Source organism: Labeo rohita, chromosome 5 (assembly GCF_022985175.1).
Source record: "Labeo rohita strain BAU-BD-2019 chromosome 5, IGBB_LRoh.1.0, whole genome shotgun sequence".
NCBI lineage: Eukaryota > Metazoa > Chordata > Actinopteri > Cypriniformes > Cyprinidae > Labeo > Labeo rohita.
Window position 1 is genome coordinate 34,671,593 of NC_066873.1, and position 12,111 is coordinate 34,683,703.

A 12,111-nucleotide genomic window follows, 5' to 3' on the forward strand; every position below is an offset into this window, starting at 1 on the left:
CTCTCTCAAGACTCACCAGCTCTTTGTCTTGTTCTCGCCCTCTTTCTCAGTCTCTCTTTCTCCTGTGCTCTCAGCTCATTTTTTATTCATATTCAGAATGGTTTCTGAAAGGAAGAACGGAAACTTTGGTGCTGCATGCAGGTGCTCAGCAGCAAGGACATTTACACCGCATATCTCACTAACACTGACAGACGGCTTTTTGTGTGCGTGTATGCAAACCACATGTAGCCTCCGAGCATTGTTTTTTCCTCCCTCTCTGTAATCAAATAATTTGCTTAAAAATTAACATTACAGTGAAAGTCAAAAGTTTAGATACACCTTGCAGAATTTGCTAAATGTTATTTTACCAAAATAAGAGGGATCATGCGAAATGCATGTTATTTTTAATTTAGTACTGACCTGAAGAAGGTATTTTACATAAAAGTACACAAGAGAAAATAATAGTTGAATTTATTATTATAAAAAAATTACCCCATTCAAACATTTACATACACTTGATTCTTAATATTGTGTTGTTACCTAAATGATCCACAGTTGCGTTGTGTGGTATTTTTTAGTGATATTTGTTCAGTGCCTTGTTTGTCTTAAACAGTTAAACTGCCTGCTGTTCTTCAGAAAAATCCTTCAGGTCCCACAAATTCTTTGGTTTTTCAGCATTTTTGTGTATTTGAACCCTTTCCAAGGGTACATGACTGTATGATGAACTCTCACTCTCACTCAAACGCTCACTGATGCCTCAGAAGGAAACATAATGCATAGCTGGGGGATGGAAACTTTTGAACAGATTGAAGATTTTTGCCTAATATCATTTTATTTTTTTTTTATTTAGTCATTTAGTTCTGCCCTTCAGAAGCTACAGAAGATACTTACATGTTTCCCAGAAGACAAAATAAATTGAATTTACCCTTATCTTCAATAGGGTTTTACCCTCCGGCTCTTAATGCATCGTGTTTTCTTTCTGAAGCATCAGTGAGTGTTTGAACCTTCTGTAATAGTTGCATATGAGTCCCTCAGTTGTCCTCAGTATGAAAAGATCTCAAAATCATACAGTTGTTGTTGGAAAGGGTTAAAATACACAAAAATGCTAAAAAAGCAAATATTTGTGGGACCTGAAGGATTTTTCTGAAGGACAGCAGTTTACCTGTTCAGGACTTATGAACAACTATCATTAAACAAAAAACAAAAATCATTCAGGTAACAACACAGTATTAAGAATCAAGTGTATTATTATTATTAACTATTATTTTCTCTTGTGGACTATATGTAAACGTCTATTGTGTGAAATATCTTATTTAGGTCAGTACTAAATAAAAAATAACATAACATTTTTGTATGATGCCTTTTATTTTGGAAACAATAAACATTTTGCAGATTCTGCAAGGTGTAGTAAACTTTTGACTTCAACTGTATATCATCATTCACTTACCCTCCTGTCATTTCAAACCTGTATGATGGCTTTTCCTTGGTGCAAAACAAAAAAAAGACTGTGCTTGTCGTTTCTTGCATGTGGCTGAAATGAATCGACCTCGTCCAAGCTTCAAAACAGGTTTCAAAAGCACTATAAAAGTGTCATAGAAGTGGTTCATACAGCAACTGGGGAAACAGATCAAAATTTACCTTGTAGTTGATTTATAATCTTCCTTTCCAGCAAGCTATTAGCTGCAAATGACTTCTATTGTTTGTCAGCGATGAATCATTTGCATGTGCGGTTGTGAACAACTCCCTGCTGCATGAAAAGAAATCATTTAGCTATATATCCACACAGTATGAAAGTGCTATCAAAATATGATGATACTTGTTTGGATGAGAGGTCTGCCATGAAAGGCTTGAAATGCTCTTTGTTCCTGAACCAGATCAATTGGTTCGCTGGAAAGATCACGTCAAAAAGAGTATTTTTTCACAAACTGGATATTGCTACTTCTCTCAATTGTCAACGGACCACTTTAGTGATGCTTTCATTGTGTTAATTTCTTTTCATTGTAACTGCATGTAAAAAAAGACAAGTACATTCATTTAAGAATTTCTCCTTTTTGTTCCATTAAAGAAAAAGTCAGGTTATGAACAACATGGAGTAAACGATGACAGAATTTATGGCTGAGCTATCCCTGTAACACTGACAGACTCCATGATAAAAACCTTCTTTATTTGTTTCTTGGTTCTGTCTCTCTCTCTAAGTCTCTCAGCTCTGAAAGGATTTGAGAGACACAGTGCTCTCCTGACACACATCAAGAGCCAAATTGTGTGTTCTTCCTGCTGTCTCACTGCTCTAATGAGACTAACCCAGCTCTAACTAGAGCTCCAGCTGAAATAAAGGTATTACAGTTAAATACTCATTCAGCAAGCCAGAACAAGGCGCCATTCACAAAAAGCACTTTCTGAATTCTCTTCTCTTCTCTTCTCTTCTCTTCTCTTCTCTTCTCTTCTCTTCTCTTCTCTTCTCTTCTCTTCTCTTCTCTTCTCTTCTCTTCTCTTCTCTTCTCTTCTCTTCTCTTCTCTTCTCTTCTCTTCTCTTCTCTTGTGTGATGACGTATATAAGGAACTTATATAAGAAAGCTGTCTTCATAATTTGCTTGAGGAGGTGATTTACTGTTGTTTTCTCTCAACCTGTTGACTGTCTAGACTAAGAGGCTTTAGGAACAAAATACAGACAGGATTATAGTGTCTCAGTCAGTTTACTGTAAAGTTTAGATGTCATTTTCGACTCACGCTTATTTAGGATACAATACCATTCAGAGTTAAACCGGTAGGATTGTTTGACTAATATTAATGTACAAATGAATTTATTTTAAATTATTTATTATTTTGACCACTGCTTATTAGAGATTTAGAATGTCTCTCTTTTATCAGAATGTTTTTATGTTTTAATAATTGTTATTTAAATTTGTTTTTAAATAATATCCATTTTTATTATATGCATATAGACTACCAGTCAAACGTTTTTGAACAGTAATTTTTTTTTTTTTTAGAAAAGTCTCTTCTGCTCATCAAGCCTGCATGTATTTGATCCAAAATACAGCAAAAGAATTAATATTGTGAAATATTTTTGCTATTTAAAATAACTAGAGAGATCCAAGGATCAGCATTTATCTGAAATACAAAGCTTTTGTGTAATATTATACACTATAGCATTCAAAAGCTTGGAGTCTGTTTTTTTTTTGGTAAGAAATTATAGAAATCAATACTTTTCATAATCACTTTTGATCAATTTAGACATTTATAATGTTACAGATTTTTATTTCAGATACATGTTGTTCTTCTGAACTTTCTATTCATCAGAGAAACCTGAAAAAATCTACTCAGCTTTTTCAACATAATAATAATATCAAATGTTTTTTTAGCAGCAAATCAGAATATTAGAATGATTCCTGAAGGATTATGTGACTGTAATGATGTAATGAGTAATGATGCTAAAAATTCAGCTGTAAAATCAAAGGAATAAATTACATTTTAAAATATATTCAAATAGAAAACAGTTATTTTAAATAGTAAAAATATTTCAAATTTTTACTGTTTTGCTGTATTTTGGATCAAATAAAAGCGAGCAGAAGAGAAAGAAATCTTGCTGTTCAAAAACTTTTGACTGGTAGTGTTTAATTTTACGTTGTTGAAACTGTTACGATATCTGCAATAATCATTTATAATAAAATAGAAAAAAAAAAATATATATAATATTATAAGAAAAAATATAATCATTTATAAGAAGATAAATATGGGTGAGACATAAATCCTGTGTGTGTGTATGTGTATCATATATATATATATATATATATATATATACATAAAAACATACATTAAAAATACTAAAACAAAAATGTCTTCAAGCCCCAGTGGATTGGTGTGGAATAATTTAGGACTTAGAGCTGAGATTTGTACATTGATTTGTTTTTGTTGAGCCAAAGACGTGCAGGATTATACTGGCGTTGTGTTGTGGATTGATCTGTTTCAAGGCAGAAGGCTCTTGGCTCTGATCTGGGGGTCTGTGTGCGTGGGTGTTTGACTGACAGTAGTCAGATAACAAAATCCTTCCTCTGGCCAGGCTCAAAAATAAAAATAATCACTGGCCTGTTGCCCCTCTCCCTCTCTGACTCAGATATGCAGAGGTCAGTGTGTGGCAGATTGAAGTAGATGGTCATGCTTGTGTGTTTGTGTGTGGTGCTTTGATTTTGGAATACTGCTCTGTCCTAAGAGTTTTTGATTTTAATGTTCTTAGAATATAAAATCCATATTTTGTAATTACACCCAAGTGAGCTTTTAACCATGATAAGAACGAACAGAGTAATTTGTATGAGTTGTAAAGAAAGGGAAATCACCAGGTTGGGAAACAACGTCCAGGAAGGGAGAGCCACACTCCTCTCGGGAAGGATCGGTGAAGTGTTTTTCCGGCTTGGCTATAGTGTGGAAAAACAGACTGTTCCTCTAAGTTAATTAATGACGCTGCTGACCAAAGGTGACACAGGAAACATTGGCGTAGCGAACTCTGCGTGACTGTAGCTGCTTGAGTCGACTTCAGCTTATCTATTGATATGCATGTTTAGTACATAGATTCAGCTCGCATTCATCTCCGTAATAAAAACAATGTTTGTTTGAGAAGCTAATTGCATTTTATGACTGATACGAAGAGCAGTAATACGTCTGATAAAAATAGCAACCTTCAGGGCGGTTGTTATAAAATCTTTAAAGCCAATCCATGCTTACGTGAGGCTTCATTGGATACAGTATATGTGGTTTCATGAGAACAACAGCAAAATATCTAATCAGTTCAATGGCCCAAACCACTGTGCTGCTCATTATCCTGATTGGAGTAGCATGAGAGTGTTTCAGGTCAGTTATTTTTGAGATACAGCTATTACTAGGGTGCATCACAGTCATGCTATGGGTCAGATATTTCTAGATTTATTCACTAACTTTTATGTCTGCAGTAGTCTAGGATGATGCCTGCTAAGGAATAAGTCAAAAGATCTGTTTGCTATCAAATATAGTTTGCTAGGACTTTGGCCTGATTTGATTTATGATAGATTGACGAAGTTCACCATGCATGACATGTGCCTTATCACATTCTTTAAATAAACTACCATTTGTTTGTGGTTGGTAAGATTTTTTTTTTTTTTTTTAGAAAACTCTGAACTCTTTTATTTTCACCAAGGCTGCAGTTATTTGATCAAAAATACAAGAAACAGTAATGTAATTTGTAATCTAACAGTATTAGCAGCCATTATTTTGGTCTTTTTTGTTTTTCGGTGGGTCAATTTTGTCCTGTTTATAGAAACTCTTTTGGTTATTAGTGTTCAAACAATGAATAGGAATGTGAATTCATTAAAAAAGCCTAAAAAAAAAAATTCTGTAGCCTCTGAACAGTTCGGGGAACTTTACACACATTTTAATGCAAGATACAGGACTTTAAGGAGAAGTCCACTTCCAGGACAAAAATTTACAGATAATGTACTCACCCCCTTGTAATCCAAGATGTTGTACAACATATATGTGTGGGGATTACTGTACCTTTAACCCCGTTTTGTTAGCTCCCTCTCTCCCTGTCCCTACCTCCTCCTGTTTCCCCAGATGAATAAAAGCATGAGGATTGAGGGTAATGGACTATGTAATATTATGAAGATTACAATGAGGCACTTCTCTCCAATCCCTCGGTTTAAGCTTCACTATAAAAGCCGATGCTCTTATTGTGCTGGCCACAGAAGCAGTGCAGCCACTATTAGCTGATGTTAGACATTGATTGATTGAAATAGCTGCTAAGTGTCAGCACAATAGAGAAAAAGAAACAATTAGACATACAGTACAGCAGATATTCTCTTACCTTTGCGGACTGGTACATTTTAAATATATATTTCACCTTCTTTGTTTCAATCGGTATGACTCGATTCCTACTAGATTATTTTTTTGATATAATGAGCTGTATCTAATTTCCTGCAATGCATTTTAATGCCATGCTTGCATGACATGTATTTTAACATTGTATTTTTTGGTTTTGTGTTGAGCTTTACATATTTCAAAATGCTGTTTAAAGGATTAGTTCACTCCTGAATTCAAATTTCCTGATAATTTGCTTACTGCCATGTCATCCGAGATGTCCATGTCTTTCTTTCTTTAGTCAAAAAGGTTTCTGAAGAAAACATTCCGGGATTTTTCTCCATATAGTGGGCTTCAATAGGGATCCACTGGTTGAAGGTCCAAATTGCAGTTTCAGTGCAGCTTCAAAGAGCTCTACACAATCCCAGTTAAGAAATAAGGGTCTTATCTAGAGAAACAATCTGTCATATTCTAAAAAAATAAAAAAAAATGTAGCCTATGTACTTTTTAACCACAAATGCTTGTCTTGCACTAGCTCTCCGATGCACATTACATGCACAAAAGGTGCTGGAAAGGTCAAGGGTGGTTAGTTCATCGTCTGTGTACCTTACAGGGTAAAAAACTCCTCCTCCAACTTCAAAATTATCCAACATCATTGTTTTACCTTTGTTTACATTCGCTTTGTAAACACTGGGTCGGTACTTCTGCCTACGTCACACATGACCTTTCCAAAGTGCTAGTGCAAGACCAACATTTGGGGTTAAAAGTATATATACATATATATATTTTTATTTATTATTATTTTTTTTTTTAAAGAAAATGACTGATCGTGTTGTTAGATAAGACCCTTATTCCTCAGCTGGGATCGTTTAAAGCCCTTTGAAGCTGCACTGAAACTGCGGTTTGGACCTTCAACCCGTTGGCCATCATTAATGTCCACTATTTAGAGAAAAATCCTGGAATGTTTTTCTCAAAAACCTTAATTTCCGTTCAAAAGACATGAACATCTTGGATGACAGGGGCAAGTAAATTATCAGGATATTTTAATTCTGTAGTGAATTAATCCTTTAATGCAACAAAATGAACAGCTTAGAAAATTAAAATGTTAACATGGTTTCTCAGATGAGAATTGAGTCTTTTTTTAGAGTACTTCTACACTAGATTTTTAACCACTAGCAGTCTGTATACTTTATTGAGGGAAAAAGTAATGTTTATCCAGTTATTGTTAGTCAGAAACACTTGTCAAGATCTGAACGAGGTTGTCCACAGCGCTCTGACAACCCACTTCTCCTCTCACCTGCTACACCCAGGAAAAATGACCTTAAGTGGCGTGAAAAACCCCAGTAGCAGGATCAAACTGAGGAGAGGAAATCCCTGCGGATTCTCGCTGAGAAATTGTTATCTGGCTGCCAGATCGTTTGAGCATGCACACTAGTAATTAATTGCAGTTGGGCAAAGAGCCAATAACAGGCACATGCTAAGAGATCAGACATCCCTCTAATTAAAATGGCTGGCATGAAAACGACAGGGTAAGGCAAGCTTTGTGTGCCTAAAACGGGGTATGGCCATAAAAAAGACATCCAGTCAAGAGATATGATGTTAAGTGCAGTGCATGGGTGTAGATCGGGATATGGGCGGAGAGATATGTTCCCAACAGACTGGTTAATAGTCCTTTCCAGTATGTTTCTGTCACACATTGCAGATGCTGCTTGCACCAACACCAAGAGACGCTTAAAAGTGTTAAAACTTTCTGTGCACTGATGCTGAGAAGTGTTTCAATTTTTTGTGCACTGTTTTCTGAAAATGAAAGGCCACTGTGTGGCTGAAAATTTTACGTTTACCCTGTGGATGTTCACTATCAAGATAAATCATTCCTCAATAAAGTATACAGGTTGCCGGTGGGCAACTGAGTTCAGAAAACTGGTTTCATAACCAAACGCATGTTGTCAGACTCAAACATCCAGGGTAAAAGTGCTTTAAAACTCTTTGAAAAAGTCTGTAGACTCAAGTCAACATCTGAGAAAGCCATGTTGACATTTTCTAAGCTGTTTATTGTAAACTATTAACTGTTGATATGTATTTGGCCATATGCATGAAGTGGATAAAAACACCTAAACTAAATCTAGACTAAACCATAATCAAACACAAGATTACACTTTGGAGCATTGAGGTACGTATATTGACCTTCACATTGTCAGCGGCTGGCAGATTTAGTTTATATAGAGAATAAAGAATAAAAATACTAAATATTAAAGGGATAGTTCTCCCCCCAAAAATTAATTCTGTCATAACTTTTCTCACCCTCATGTCATTTTAAGTCTTTCTTTTGTGGAACATAGGAAAAGGTATTTTGAAGACTGTTGGTAACAAACCTGTTTTGGTTACCAGTGACTTTCATGGTATGAACAAAAAATACTGAGGTGTTTCTCAAATTATCTTCTTTTATGTTCCATAGTTTACATTAGGCCACTGCAGCCTAAATGTTTATGTGTAATAATTTCTGTGTTAAAACAAATATAATATTTCTTTCTAAAACTAAAATTTGTAATGTCTACTTGATACTTACTCATTTAACCCAAAAATATCTGTAAATAATCTTCTGTGGGTATTTTCACGGTCAAATTTATTTTGCGATTAATTAGATGAATTAATTGAAACATCATGTAATTAATTACATTTAAGATTTCAATCGACTGACAGCCCTAGCTTTATTTTTACAGTGTCCTTGCAGTATAAAGTACTTAGTAATATTAATGAACAACATGTACTTACTATAGGATTAGGTTTAGGGTTTTGCATAATTTACTGTTTTTACAATAGTAAGTATATGCAGCGTGTAACAACAGACAATGAAAAAGTGTTACCCATTATTTTTTTATTCTGTATAAAATAAGCTGTTAACCTTAAGAACCTTAATTTATTTTTTTAATCATATTTTATTGTTTTAATGTTTTTATTCTGTGCACAAAATGTACTGGACAAATGCACACTTCCTTACAGTTTATTGTGTAGGTAAAAGAATGGTGCACCTTTGGTACATAGTGTTTAGTAAAGTAAGAAAATGATATTTTGGGTAAAATATGGTTTGATATGTCAAAATGCGACAGTAAAGCAGAGTTTAAATACACCAAAGTGATGTTAAGTAGATCACTTGGGTATTCGTGGCAAATGTAAGTGGTAGTCAAGAGTTTGACACGTGCTGGCGTATGGCAAGATGCCTGCGGGCTTGTAGATTCTAATGTAAACATCATTACAGCGTCTGTGGAATTCTGCCTTTAATCCTGAAGCGAAAGTCATAACTGCTGAACAGAAAGCAGAAACAAAGAAAACATAAGGAGGCAGAGAGAGAGCGAGGCCGAGAAAAGGGCCCCTGTGGTTCTGGGGTCACGGCACTTTAATGGGGAAATGCTGATGCTGTCATTTTTAACACACTACATGAGGTCCCGTCTGAACTGTTGGCAGGGATTGGAGAATGTCTGCTTTTTACTCGGCTAAAGTAAATTTCATGTGCTTTGAATAATTTTAACCTCTACTACAACAAAAACCTAAAAACAAATTTCCAATTTTGTCAGGCAGAAGAATCAGCTTCTATTGTTATGATGGGTAGTTGTTTATTTTATCACTTTATTTTAGTTTATTTTCATCACAAATTCCTGCTGTCATTTGAAGGTTTCATAGGGGGGAAAAAATGAAAAGAGACTGTGGCAGTTTTTACATTTTCTAGTTGATGGTCATTGTTACAGTAGGTGGTCCAACTCAAAAGAGCTCAACCAGAAGGCTGTATTTTCACTCCCGTCATCCTTTCAGTGCAATTCTATGGGACTTTTTTCACCTGTTTTATCATTCACCAGGTGAAAAATGTAATGTGCACAGCTCTAAAGATTTTGGCTGCTGGCCCAGTCAGGCCAGGTTGGGCCAGTGGTTCAAATTTTTAATTGCCCTGACAACTTTTTCATTGGACATTTTCATTAATTTTGTGGTAGAAAAATGAAAGTTATTGTTTTCATTGTTTTTGACCCATAGGCTTATTTGACCCATCTGGCTTGTATTCTGATAAATAAGCTTATATGACACCAACATTTTAGTCACCGGTTACAGTTGTCAATTTCAATTTTCAATGCCACAGCATAAACTGCTAGCCTAACAAATACAAAGTTCAAACATTATTAAATATAAGTGAACAATCAGTAATAAAATAAGAACAAATAAACAAATGACAAGAAACAGCACAAATAAAGCCACAAAAGTTATTAAGTCAGGAGCAGTGATCAGTGGTCACTTGAAGACACAATGCATGTGTCCAATATAATAACACATCTGATTTCTTTCTCAACTCTTTATGTTCACTTAAAGGTGCTGTACATATATTTTTCATACATACATAGATCACAGATTCTTCACGACTTAAAAAGCCTCAGCATTAATCTAAAAAGTTGTAAGACCAGAGGCATATTAAAATGAGGATAGCTCATCAAACTTGGAGTGTAAGGCTTGTCGGCCTCCATTGTAAATTGTGCTCATTCCCAATGCATGTCCTCGATCTAACTCGCTGAGGCATCGCGTTTGACAACACGTTCTCACTCCCAACTCGTCCCATATCGACGCTTGGTCAGGACCTTTTGGCGTCGCTTTTTGACGCTCAAGGTACCCCTCAAGGTTTTGGACGTGCAGGCTCCTCCATTGATTTGTTTGCCTTAATTTAAAGGTTTGCATGCATTTGTAAAAAAAATATAAATAATTTTATATAAAATTATACTTTAATTGGAGCACCTCCCCTACCCTAAACTTACCCACTTCTGAAAAATATAAAACACATAACAGGCTAATATAAGTACAGTCACAGGTATTTATTGCAGAAACTGACCATAAACAAGCAGTATAAAAGCATTACAAACGAGTCGTGTTGCATCCCGAGTCTTCTGAAGCCATACGATATCTTTATGCGAAAGTAAAACATATGGTATAATAGCTGAAAATGGTCCCGCTTCAGTAACGCGCGCACATCTCATTCAAAAGATACTCCTGAACATTAGCATGACACAATCAGTCACAAGACACACATGAGCCAATGGCATTTCACAACCAAGGCTGACATAATGCTTCTTCTGGCGGCATTTTTTGAATTTACGCACAGACTAAGCTTTATGGCGGACGGAGACGGCGAACACGTCTATTCGTCTCTGAGATCAATTGTTTTGCCTCAGAAGACTTGGAATATTAATACTTTTTTAATAAATTATGACTGTAGCTGTATATGCCTGTTATATCTTGTGTTTTATTGACAAATGGTAGGTTTAGGGGCAGAAATTGGGTTACATGCTCGTAAATGTGTAAATAATGTAATGTAAATAAAACTGTTTTGACTGTTTACATAAAAAAAAATCACACCCCAACATAAATGCAATAATGGATGTATTACCTAATATATAATGTAATCATGATGATAAAATTCCCAGTGCCTTTTGCGTCAGCACTGTGTCGCCAAGGGTTTATTATTTAAAGCAATGAAGGACCCTGCATGTCGAAAAATGACGCTAAAGGGGTACCCAACTGTTTTGACAAGACACTGCACTCTGCATTGAATCTGACTGACTAAGTACTGAATTGAGTTCTATCACATCTTCATGCGCTTAAATGTTTTAAAATTGCATGAATGTTTAAATTGGCAAGGTTTAAAAACACATGAAAATGCTACGCTTGTGTCAGCGTAGCAGTGAACATACCCAAACAGGCTATAAATCAACTATCCCAAGTGTCTTTCACTCTGGCCCCAGGCCATTGGGCAGTTCTTATTGTCGAGCCCTGCTGTAAGTCTGGTTTGAATGGTAATCAGCACATGTGTGCATTCATGTCAATGTAGTAGCTTATTAATCTTAATTACAATTAAAGGAAAATAAAATGCACACCAAAATAAGGGTCGACTTGTTAGCTCCCCCCACCCTCCTGTAACTTTAGTACAGAACCACATCTCTTGGCAACTTGTTGAAATCCATCAGAATGCTCTACAGGATCATAATTGTGTCCAAACCACATTCACATATGGAGAGAATCACTTAGATCATTTATGATGGGAAACATTTGCTTTCCTGAAATGGATACATTGTAGTTGCTTTATTATCAAACATTTTTTTTTCACTCAAGAAAATGTTTCTTTAATTTACTGTGAATGTTTGCCTTTGTGATTTTGGGATGGATTTATGCACGAAATGGGCTATAGTTTTTTTTTTTTTTTTTTTTTTTCAGATATATTCCAACAGTTCAACATGTGAAAACAAACCTCAAAATACAGTTTCTCATCGTGCGAACTGC

At 35.4% G+C, this 12,111-nt stretch overlaps 1 protein-coding gene across 7 annotated transcripts in view; it reads left to right on the top strand.

Moving 5' to 3' along the window:
* The window catches only part of wscd2 (WSC domain containing 2), a 65,696-nt gene that overhangs the window by 15,965 nt on the left and 37,620 nt on the right, over positions 1-12,111 (top strand). The window lies entirely within an intron of this gene.